Source organism: Eurytemora carolleeae, unplaced genomic scaffold (genome assembly GCF_000591075.1).
Source record: "Eurytemora carolleeae unplaced genomic scaffold, Eaff_2.0 scaffold606, whole genome shotgun sequence".
Classification (NCBI taxonomy): domain Eukaryota; kingdom Metazoa; phylum Arthropoda; class Copepoda; order Calanoida; family Temoridae; genus Eurytemora; species Eurytemora carolleeae.
This window is the reverse complement of record NW_019396513.1, coordinates 47,996-60,675: the sequence shown is the minus strand read 5'-3', so window position 1 is coordinate 60,675 and position 12,680 is coordinate 47,996.

The following is a 12,680-nucleotide window of genomic DNA, read 5'->3' as shown; positions in this document are numbered from 1 at the left end:
TATAATGCGGGCCATCTCTAAATTTAATATTTTTATATTGTGACTTAAGTAAAAGCGCATTTTTGAACGGAACCAATCAATTAAAGTTTTTTATGGCGAAAATTGGATTTTTCTGAAGAAAAAAACTTTAAAATAAGATAACTTAAAAAGAGTTGTTCATCCGACCTACAAATATTGTGCATCCGACCTACAGAAGAGTGCAATCAACTTAAGAAAGCTCTACCGACCTACAGTAGGTCGGATACACTAAATTCTTTTTAATGAAGTGTGTATCCGCCCTACAGTACATAGGACCATCAGCAGCTTGAAGAATTATTGATAAACCACGTTCGGGTAGGTATTGTAAGGACTAATGTAACTTAGACGGATTTAATACAATCTGTTCGTTCATCATTCGTGAATGACCTATTTCGCTCGTTTTTTAATCGATTTCGTTTAAAAAAATTATTTTGATTCTCAAAATTATCGTTTATTTTCTATCTATTTCGTTTGTTTTCTCAGTGTACGATAGTTAAGTAAAATCGATTTTTAATTTAAAAAACTATCTTTTTTTTCAAAATCTCTCGGAAAATTCGTTCGTTCAGTAAAAAACGACCGTTTTTGTTCGATCTCAACAATTTCGTTCGTTCACAAAACGATGCTCATCTTATACCTATTTGCAAACTTGCTGTTGTATATTCAGGGGAAATTAGTTCCAAAACTGAAGCTTGGCCAATTTCTAACACTGAGTGTTAGAAATGGACCAAATCTGCAAGGTTATTATTTCAAACGTTTATATCTTTAAATCCAAGTCCAGTCAAAGAAAATAATTTATAAGAAATGGATAAAACTATTTATTGAAACAAGAAATGTCAACTTTAAACTTTAATAAGGGGTTTATAATTCCACTGGAGGGATTCAGATATCCAGCCTAGGGGTTTATAATTCCACTGAAGGGATTCAGATATCCTGCCTAGGGGTTTATAATTCCACTGGAGGGATTCAGACTATCCTTCCTAGGGGTTTATAAATCCACTGGAGGGATTCAGATATCCTGCCTAGGGGTTTTAAATTCCACTGGAGGGATTCAGATATCTTTCAGGGGGTTTATATTACCACTATAGGGAATTATAAAATCCTGGAAAGATATCTGAAACCCTCCAGTGGAAATATAAACCCTCTAGATAGATATCTGAATCTTCCCAGTGGAATTATTATCCCAAGACCTCAGTCTTTCAATTTGTGCCCATTTCTAACCTAACACTCTGTGTTAGAAATGGGCCAAGTGTTAGTTTTGGAACTAATGTCCCCTGATATTGCATGGTGGATGCCAAACAAAGTGTATACCCTGGCAAACAAAACTAAATCAAAAACTTTCTCCTCGGACACCTCGGATAAATAGAGAATAGAAGAATTTTTTTTTCATTTCGTCCAGAAATAATTGCAAAAAGAATTTAACACTATAGAGACGTAGTTGTTTAAGTAAACGAATGACCAAAAAGTGAATTAAAAATCTTTAAAGGCCTTAACAGGTTTCAATTTCAAAAAGTTAATCTTCTTTAAACGTTTAACATTACTATGATTTGACTTCTTTATTTGATATCTTATTTTCATATTGTCAATATTAAAGGCACAAAACACGCAGACCACACTTTAAGAGTTGAAAAAGTAATATAGTTTTTTAAAGTTGCTTCTGACGATCGAACTAAAAGTCTTTACTTAATTCCGATGTTTATTGGGACACACTGTAGACAATATTTTATTGTTTGCAACACTGATCTTTCGTGTCTCTTTGACATTTCCTAAAATCTGTTCCGAGAAAAATCGAAATATTGGAAATTCTGAACTTCTGTGATAGAAATATTTGAAAATGAATTCAAGAAGTATTCCAACTCACACAGACAGGTTAGAATTGGATTAGGAGAACAATTAACTTTTTAATTCGATTAATTATCCTTTCAACCATTTCCCCTTTCCCTCTATATTCAATTCTTTTCAACTTATTTTTTCTCCTTTCTATCCACTCCCTGCTTCTCCTTTCTATCCACTCCCTGCTTCTCCTTTCTATCCACTCCCTCCTTCTTTTTTCTATCCACTCCCTCCTTCCCCTTTCTATCCACTCCCCCCTTATCCTTTCTATCCACTCCCTGCTTCTCCTTTCTATCCACTCCCCCCTTATCCTTTCTATCCACTCCTTGCTTCTCCTTTCTATCCACTCCCTCCTTCTCCTTTCTATCCACTCCCTCCTTATCCTTTCTATCCATTCCCTCCTTCTACTTTCTATCCACTCCCTCCTTCCCCTTTCTATCCACTCCCCCCTTATCCTTTCTATCCACTCCCTGCTTCTCCTTTCTATCCACTCCCCCTTTATCTTTTCTATCCACTCCTTGCTTCTCCTTTCTATCCATTCCCTCCTTCTCCTTTCTATCCACTCCCTCCTTCTCCTTTCTATCCTCTCCCTTCTTCTCCTTTCTATCTACTCCCTTATTCTCCTTTCTGTCGGAGCACGATCATTTGCTATCAATTCACTTGCTATTAGGCCTCACTTGCTATCAAAACGTTTTCTCTCCAGTCTCAACTGCTATCAATGCTCATCTGCTATCTAAAAGAGGTTTTACATGAAAATGTAACATTCAGCCGGCCGCGCGTGCAGTACTTAAATTTCTCCTCCTCCCCCTCCTCCGAGTCCACCAGTCCCCCCCCCCCTCCAACGGGAGTATATAACCTTCTCTAACCTCTAAGCTATTCCTTCTGTATTGTATAAGAATAAAGTTTGTTCTCCTGAGGTTGATAGTTTAATCAAACTCCGAGTCTCCACAAATCCATTCAATTTTAATTAATTTATCCATTCACCTTCTAAACAACATAACTTTCTAAAGTCTCCGAGGGGTATTAAGAAAAACATATAAACTCAATCTGAGAATGATCGCGTCAATTAAAATAATATAGTTTCTAACTAGACAAGACATGTTCTATTCAGGGTTCCTTGAATCCTGCTGTAGACTATAATGTAGAGTGTTATAGGTAAATCATGATGGTCTGGCTTTAAACTTAAAGGGACTGTAGCCATAATTTTAAGTGACCCTTTATTTATAGATTCATATTTGAGTACCCTTGAAAGCTTTGTCTGATCAAGAATATAAAATAGAATATATTCGACGATGGTTTCCCTATAAAACAGAATATATTCGACCTTGGTTTCTTTATAAAATATAAAATATTCGACCGTGGTTTCGCCATAAAATAGAAAATATTTGACCGTGGTTTCTCTATAAAATCGATTTAAAGATTATTCATCAGACCCAATGAAAGCAATTTTGATAATTAAACACTTTTCAGACTCGAAAAACGAAGATAAGATGTCTTCTCCAAATAAATAATTAAAGCGTTTGATGGCAAACACCTCTTTAAATGGAGAAGCACTTGAAATTACATTGACAGTCCCTTTAAAGGGAGTGACTGGCTATGTAAGGAAATTGAACTGAGTATGCAGTGTTGTCGAAAACTTCTTTAGGATTCATTTGAGACATATTTCACTTTTTAAAGATCTGTAAATCCTGAGTTTGAGCGCAAATTCGACGTTCAAAACTCCTGATTTGGGGGTGGATACGCTTTCAGAATTAGTTTTTTTTTAATTATTAAATAACGACAACGAAAAATAAAGTAAAAATTTTACAGTAATCTAATTAGATGGCTAGGAACATATTTCACAAAAGAAATTTGTCAACAAATCAATGCTAAAATCAATTAATTCGTTTTCATTATTATATTGAATTTCTAATTTTCTTTAAATTCATTCGCAGATTTCTTCAAATTCTTTAAATGTCGTCTTTTCAATAATAATCATAGAAAATCTGCGAACATCTTTGTGAATAACGAGAAACTAGAATAAAGAGATAATAGAAACTAATAATTGAACAAGATTACTTATTTTCGATGATAAGATTAATTTTTATTTTCTCTAAATGTTCCTAAACATGACGTCTGTAGTTTATTGTAGAATATTTTTTACATTTTATGTCGTCGTTAATTAATAATTTAAAAAAAACTAATTAAAGCGTATCCACTCCCAAATCAGGAGTTTTGAACGTCGAATTGCACTCAAACTCAGGATTTACAGACTTTTAAAAAGTGAAATATGTCTCAAATGAATCCTAAAGAAGTTTTCCACAACACTGCGTTCTCAGTTAAACTACCTTACATAGCCGGTAACTCCCTTTAAGTTGAAGATTCAAAGTTACAAGTTGACGTTCTTGGATATTGTTCATTGTAGCAAAACTGGATTAAGAAAAATTATAAATTTTAAATCTATATATAAATTTGGCTTGTCTGTTTGTTTTTCTGTCTGTCTCTCTGTTTGTATCCAATAAACGTCAAAACGGCTGAACCGATCAGGCCCAAATTTTTTTGTTGGACATCACGTGACCACAGAGAAGGTTTATGAATGATAAAAAAATAAAAAAAATGTGTTTTAAAGGTTTTTAATTTTGTAATTTTAAAATGTAAACAAAAAGAACATGTTCACAATTTAAATAGAAAATGGGCGCGAAGTTCCCTCAAAGCCTAGTTATTTATAAATTATTTCAAGAAAAACTCTTTCAGAGAAGAGACAGTATATTTTTTAAAATAGTTTTAGAAAAACATTTTTAGTAGTTTGGCAGATTTTCTCATATAAAGATTGATTTGAAAAATTGACTGACTTTATTTGACTCTGTCCCGTGGTTATAGTTTTTATTTGACTCTGTCCCGTGGTTATAGTTTTTATTTGACTCTGTCCCGTGGTTAAAGTTTTTATTCACTTCCAAACTTGAAGTAATTTTAATTCAATCAATCAATCAATCCAGTCAACAAATTTTAGAGCAAAATCAATCTTTCCAATTATCTTCTTTCAAAAATGTTTTGATTGAATTTCTATATTTGAAGTTGAACTTTATCAAATTTAATTGAGTTTCTCAGCTTTTTTACTTATGATGCAGGTTCCAACAGAAATCATGACTTTAAAAACGTCTCTGATTTTTTAAAGTCCATAAAGAATAAAAGAGTGTGTCAAAAATGTGCATAAACAAGAAGAAAGAAAGAGCTAGACCACATATCAGTTTCTATCTTCAGGAAAGCAATATCGCGTAACCTAAAGGGAATGTACGCGTAAACCTCCATGCTTATAAGACAATGCCCAATTCACATCGGTACCCTTGAAACCTTTATCTGATCTATAATGTAAATGATATTTTCGTTCTTCTAGGTTTAAAGTGTTTAATTATGTATGGTTAAAATATGTTTTCCTGCAGAAGAAATGCGCTTTTGTAAAGAAACCACAAAAGAAAATAACGATCTACAGAATTCATGGTTTGTACTATTAAAGGTTTTCAACATACAGTGGCGAAGATAAGGATTAGAAAACTCGAATATCAAAAGTGAATGTGATTTGTTCATTTTTCAATGTTTCCATGTTTTTGAACCACTCTGTGTTCGCCTCCTTGATAACCCCCTCATAGACCACTGTGGCCCCTCTTCCCTCCAAATAATACAGAAATATTCTCTACAAACTCATTAAAAATAATTGGAATCTAAGTTTGCACCTGACTTTTAGAAAATAGAATTATGCTAAATCATTCCTTATTTTCAATATTATCTGGAATAGAAAGTTTATCACGTGAAACTAAAGTAAATAGAATGTAAGTTTATCACGTGAAACTAAAGTAAATAGAATGTAAGTTTATCACGTGAAACTAAGGTAAATAGAATGTAAGTTTATCACGTGAAACTAAGGTAAATAGAATGTAAGTTTATCACGTGAAACTAAAGTAAATAGAATGTAAGTTTATCACGTGAAACTAAAGTAAATAGAATGTAAGTTTATCACGTGAAACTAAAGTAAATAGAATGTAAGATTAAAATTTTATATGTTTTTTATTAAAACGTCTCGTGTTGAAGAGCTATTGAGGAGAAGAAAAAATGTACTTAATTTTGAAAATGTAACCGAATACATTTGGTTTTCTTATGCTTAATTGTAAAATCAAGATTTGAGGAGCGACGGGGTCACACAGCTAGCAGTACCTGCAGTATGGCAGTAATGTCGCATAAATTTTACCTTCTCCTTTTGTCTAATTTGCAGTAGTTTGTGTTGGTGAGAGGAGGGAGGATTTGTTTTGGTTTGCTGATTTTAAACTCGACTCATCATGAAAACCGAGAGACTTCAAATATTGACTGTTTTTTTTTAGTTTCCCCAATTAAAGCTTTGCATAACTCACTATTGGTCGAATTTACTAATTCTGATGCATAAAAAGAAGTGAAATTTTAGTCATAAATCTTTTATTTTAAAAACTTTTCTTAGTAATTTATTTACTGGTAAATATGAACATTGTATAATTTTTATGTGTGGATTACAGCAATTAAACGTTATTTTATCTTTAGACTTCCACAACTTCCACATTTTTAGGTTTCATTGTTCAGAAAAGGTTGTTTCCAATTCATATGGGCGTTGCCTGTTGAGTGAAGTATTTCAAAAAGTTCCGATGCTTGGCAGAAAGCGACATCTTTATGGATAAACACTGAAAGATAATCAACCTAGGGATTCTAGGGATTCTAGGGATTCTAGGGATTCTAGGGATTCTAGGGATTCTAGGGATTCTAGGGATTCTAAGGATTCTAGGGATTCCAGGGATTCTAGGGATTCTAGGGATTGGCACTTTCGTTTTTTATTAGAAATAAAACAAAGCTCATCCCTATATTTTTATTTGACTCTGTCCCGTGGTTATAGTTTTTATTTGACTCTGTCCCGTGGTTATAGTTTTTATTTGACTCTGTCCCGTGGTTAAAGTTTTTATTTAACTCTCTGTCCCGTGGTTAAAGTTTTTATTTGACTCTGTCCCGTGGTTATAGTTTTTATTTGACTCTGTCCCGTGGTTATAGGTTTTATTTTCTTCATAATTTTAAAACGACTTGCACGTACTAGAATGTTTAAACTTCCCCCTCTGCAAATACACATTTAGTCGTACAAGCCCGTCTGTGGACCAAGTTTGGAGCTGACCCAGCAACATTGCCGGAAGCTATGCGATCTAAGATTAACATATTTGAAAAGCTTTAGAAAATATAAACATTAAACTAAATCTTTTCTTACATTTTTCTTAAGTAATTTTTAAAATTTTAATAACTAATTTTAAAGAATTAGAATTCTGTTCTGCTTTTTATATAAAATCTACATTTTTCAAATTTGATGAATTCACCAAATAAATATATTATTAAATCCCTGAATCCGACATGAAATGTACATCAATGTATTGTATGGTTCCCTAAAAAACAGTAAATGGTTAATAGTCTGTATAATATCTATATTCTATTCTGATAATGTCTCGTCTTATTAATTATGCATCATCAGCTCCCCCTCCCCTCAGCAACATCAGCTCCCCCCCTCCCCTCAGTAACATCAGCTCCCCCCCAGGCCCTAGCATCATCAACTCACCATCCCCACCATAACTCATCATCTTATCATTAAAAAATGCTTTAACGTTTTTTACTCGTAAATGTCATGTCTCTTTGAATTAATATTACAGATTAAACGGATCTGATAAAAGGAACTGATTAGTTTCTTAAAATTATATTTTCAAATTCTTACAACTTTGCAAACTGGTGTCGAAGACCTTTGATATTTTCTAACTATGGTTTTGGTGAATAAAATAGGCATTAACAAATTCTTTTAAAAATATTCTCTTATGACAAGTTTAAAACTCTTTGGTTTCATCTTTGAAGAAAGGGCAGTTATAGGTTGGTTGATAGTTTAACTGAAAATAAGATATTAAAACAACAATATAACATTTTTAAGAAGATACAATCTTTACGATTTCATAAGGGACCGTTCACTTATTTTGGTAATTTCATGGTAAACGAAGCAGCCTATTAGCTGTTAATTGGTATTAGCCTTACTTTTCAAAGACAACTGTGGCCGGAGAAAAAACCAATTTTTTCGTTCAGAATTCTGAATAATGTTATCAGCTCCTGAATAAAGTTGTCTGCTAATGAATGATATATTCCGCTCCTAAATAATGTTATAAGCTCATAAATAAAGTTCTCAGCTTCTGAATAATGTTGTCAGCTCCTGAAAAATGTTGTCAGCTCCTGGCCGATGTCTAACTGTATGATTAAGTATTGTTGGTGGATAAAACAATATGTAAAAGATAAACTCCTATGGGACGAATTACTCCTATACCCACTCTCATTACTCCCAACCCTGTCTAACAGATAGCTTTCTCTTGCTTACTAGACAACCATTCTCCCCCCTCCCATCTCCCCTTCCACAACCTTACCTCCCTTCAAGACAATCCCCCCTTTACGCCAAAAGATTACGATACGATTAGAAGCCACAGGGTTTCCCGAAAAGGATGAGATTGTAAAGACGACTTGAAACTCTTCACATATGAGGATTACAAGTTTATACTAGATCTTCTGCTGAACATGGTCTGTAAATGCCGACTTATTTAATGATTTGGCAAAGAAAGAAAGGTATAGTTGCAGGGAATCATGAATATAAGGAAACAGACAGTATACATTTCCGTACAGTCGTCCCTGAAGTCTCATCCTTTGTGGGTAACCCTGTACTTTTCATTTTTATTCATTTGAAAACTTTACAAAATAAAAATGTTTTTAATTAATTGGAAAAGTAATTAGTGTCAATTGCAGTAAGAAAAAATGTCAACGACATTCTTTGCAGAAGTTCTTGTTTAAAGGGACCATAGACCGTTGACTAGAAGTGAGCCTCTATATAATCTTGTTTAAAGGGACCGTAGACCATGGACTAGAAGTGAGCCTCTATATAATCTTGTTTAAAGGGACCGTAGACCGTGGATTAGAAGTGAGCCTCTATATAATCTTGTTTAAAGGGACCCGTAGACCGTGGACTAGAAGTAAGCCTCTATATAATCTTGTTTAAAGGGACCCGTAGACCGTGGACTAGAAGTGAGCCTCTATATAATCTTGTTTAAAGGGACCCGTAGACCTTGGACTAGAAGTGAGCCTCTATTATATAATCTTGTTTAAAGGGACCCGAAGACCGTTAACTAGAAGTGAGCCTCTATATAATCTTGTTTAAAGGGACCCGTAGACCGTGGACTAGAAGTGAGCCTCTATATAATCTTGTCTAAAGGGACCCGTAGACTGTGGACTAGAAGTGTGCCTCTATATAATCGAGTGGCATGTCTAAACAACAATGGTACCCTAGTTAAACCTTTATTTGAGTTGCGCAAATGCGCAATTTACTTTAATAGAGAAACCACATTTGAAAATAATAAATTTAATCTGTTAAATAAGGATTTCTCACTCATCTTAGATCAGACAAAAGCTTAAATTGTATCCTTGTGAATCATACATTCCACTTTATAAATAAAGGGCCAATTGAAATAACGCCTTCAGTCCCTTTATGAGGATTTTTCCACGTACTTTTTCAATCTCCGACCATTTACCATTTTTATTTACCCCGCCCTCTACTCCCTTTACACTCAATACATTCTTCAAAGTTAACATGAAAGAGAATATTTTACTTTAATTCTATTCTTTGAAAAATGTTTGAATAGAATTAATTTTTCCTAAACTCGACAAAAAAATGCCTCTTATGCATAAACAACATATTTTAATGTTTCTAAAAAAATTCTAATATTTTCGTTCACGCATTTATCAACAAATAAACTCTTTTTTTAAATCTCAAGAAAGGGTTTAATATTTTTTGTTCATTTCAACAAATTATCAAATCCCAGTGATCCGAAGGTTGCACGCTTTCAAGCAGAAATTGATGAGAGTTTTACCCATTTCTTCTTAATTACTAAACTATGTTAGGGATGAAAATTAAAGGTCAATGCATTGCGACACTTAAAATTCGACCCGGTCTTAAAAATTGATGTATCTTCTCATTGCAGTCTAGATCTATATGTTATATAAGTAATTACATTATCTGTGTATTGTGTAATGACTAAGCTAACCAGGATTAAATATTTCCCCTTATATAATGTTTTGAAAATTCTTTAATTGAAAGAGAAAAAAAATGAAAAGCATAATGTACAGAGATTAATATATCTAAAGGCACTGTCGTTGTCGGTTTTAAGAGACTTTCCACTTAAAGAAGAGCATACCCGATTCACAACAGTACCCAAACCTCAATTTAATCAATAATGTGGAATTTAAAGGGACTGATAAGCGCAAATTTAAGTGACCCTTCATAAAAGAGGAAGATGCTTGATTCACAACGGTACCCTTGAAAGCTTTAGCTGATCAATAATGTGAAAGATATTGTCGTTTACAGTTACTTTAAGAAGGTAGAATCTACAATTACGTTTACAGTCCCTTTAAGAAGGTAGAATCTACAATTACACTTACAGTCCCTTGAAGATGGTAGAATCTACAATTAAGCTTACAGATAGAATCAACAATTACGTGTACAGTCCCTTTAAGAAGGTACAGAATCTACAATTACGTTTACAGGCCCTTTATAGAAGGTAGAATCTACAATTACGCTTACAGTCCCTTTAAGAATGTAGAATCTACAATTACGTTTACAGGTTCTTTAAGAAGGTAGAATCTACAATTACGCTTACAGTCCCTTTAAGAAGGTAGAATCTACAATTGTACGCTTACAGTCCCTTTGAGAAGGTAGAATCTACAATTACATTTGCATTCCCTTTAAGAAGGTAGAATCTACAATTACGTTTACAGGCCCTTTAAAGAGGTAGAATTACCATTACGTTTACAGTCCCTTTATGAAGGTAGAATCTACAATTACGCTTACAGTCTCTTTAAGAAGGGAGAATCTAGAATTTAAAACACTGGCATTATATTTACTCCATGCCGTAGAATTACATGTTCCTTGGTTCCTTGTAATATTTAAGATATTTTATACAATAGAAGGAAAGTCTTCAAACTTTTCTATTTTATCTTATATTCATATTCATTTTCCTATCTAGACTTTTATCATACAGATGTATCGTGAAACCCAAGTAAAAAGTTGATAGGAAAAGTTTGAGTAAAATAACAATCTTTAGTTGAAAACATTCAAATTGTATTCGGTTTGGGAAAGAAAGATTCGGGCATAATTAATATTATTTTCTATTTAAAAAAAAAGTTATTTCAGCAACTTGGTTTTTCAGCTATAAAAATAATGTAATTTTCTCCCCTTCCTAATCTATTTTTCTCCCCTCTCTAATTTAGTTTTCTTCCTTCCTAATCTAGTCTCCTTCCCTCCCGAATATGGTTTTCTCTCATTCCTAATCTAGTTTTCTCCTCTTCCTAATCTAGCTTTCTCCCATCCCTTATCCAGTTTTCTCCACTTCCTAATCTAGTTTTCTCCCTTCCTAATCTAGTTTTCTCCCTTATCTAGTTTTCTCCCCTTCCTAATCTAGTTTTCTCCTCTCCCTAATCTAGTTTCCTCCCCTTCCTAATCTAGTTTTCTCCCAAATCTAATCTATTTTTCTCCCCTTCCTAATCTAGTTTTCTCCCCATCTCTTATATAGTTTTCTCTCATTCCTAATCTAATTTTCTCCCCTTTCTAATCTAGTTTTCTCCCCTTTCTAATCTAGTTTTATCCCCTTCCTAATCTAGATTTCTCCCCTTCCTAATCTATTTTTCTCCCCTCTCTAATTTAGTTTTCTTCCCTTCCTAATCTAGTTTTATCCCCTTCCTAATCTAGTCTCCTTCCCTCCCGAATATGGTTTTCTCTTATTCCTAATCTAGTTTTCTCCTCTTCCTAATCTAGCTTTCTCCCATCCCTTATCCAGTTTTCTCCACTTCCTTATCTAGTTTTTTCTTCTTCCTAATCTAGTTTTCCCCCCTTTCAAATCTAGTTTTCTCCCCTTTCTAATCTAGTTGTCTCCCCTCCCTAATCTAGTTTTCTCCACATCCTAATCTAGTTTTCTTCCCTCCCTAATCTGGTTTTCTCCCCTCTCTAATCCCCTGTCAAATGTTGATAGATGAAGAATATATACAGTGTAACGTGTGTTCTTGTATAATACAGATTTATCTTGATCAGACGTTGCAGGATATATTAAGTACACATGCATCAACATAGTGCATACTCCCTTTAAATATTTAATTCAGAGTACAGTCCCTTTTCAGTATATATATTCCCTTTACCATTAAATATGGGGAACATTTCCTTTCAGATTTTAGTTCAACTGAAAGGGACTATAGACGTTTTTTAAAATGATCCGCATTTTATAGAGTGGCGTCTTCGTTTCCCAACCCTTTCCGTGTTTTACACTGCATACAGTACAAAGCGTAAACTCCGCGTAAATGAGTTTAAATATTTTTCGAAAATCCAGAATAATCTATGTCCATTGTCATGTGTCCAATACGGGTTTTTAAAAATTGAGTGAAAATCTTTATTCCCTGTGACTTTCAGAAAACAAAATGATATTTCTTAAATATAACACAGCCTGCAATCAAAGTAAAACAAAATGATATTTCTTAAATATAACACAGCCTGCAAACAAAGTTAAAACAAAACAATATTTCTTAAATATAACACAGTTTACAAACAAAGTTAAAACAAATAATATTTCTTAAATATAACACAGTTTACAAACAAAGTTAAAACAAATAATATTTCTTAAATATAACACAGTTTACAAACAAAGTTAAAACAAAATAATATTTCTTAAATATAACACAGCCAGCAAACAAATTTAAAACAAAATAATATTTCTTAAATATAGCACAGCCTG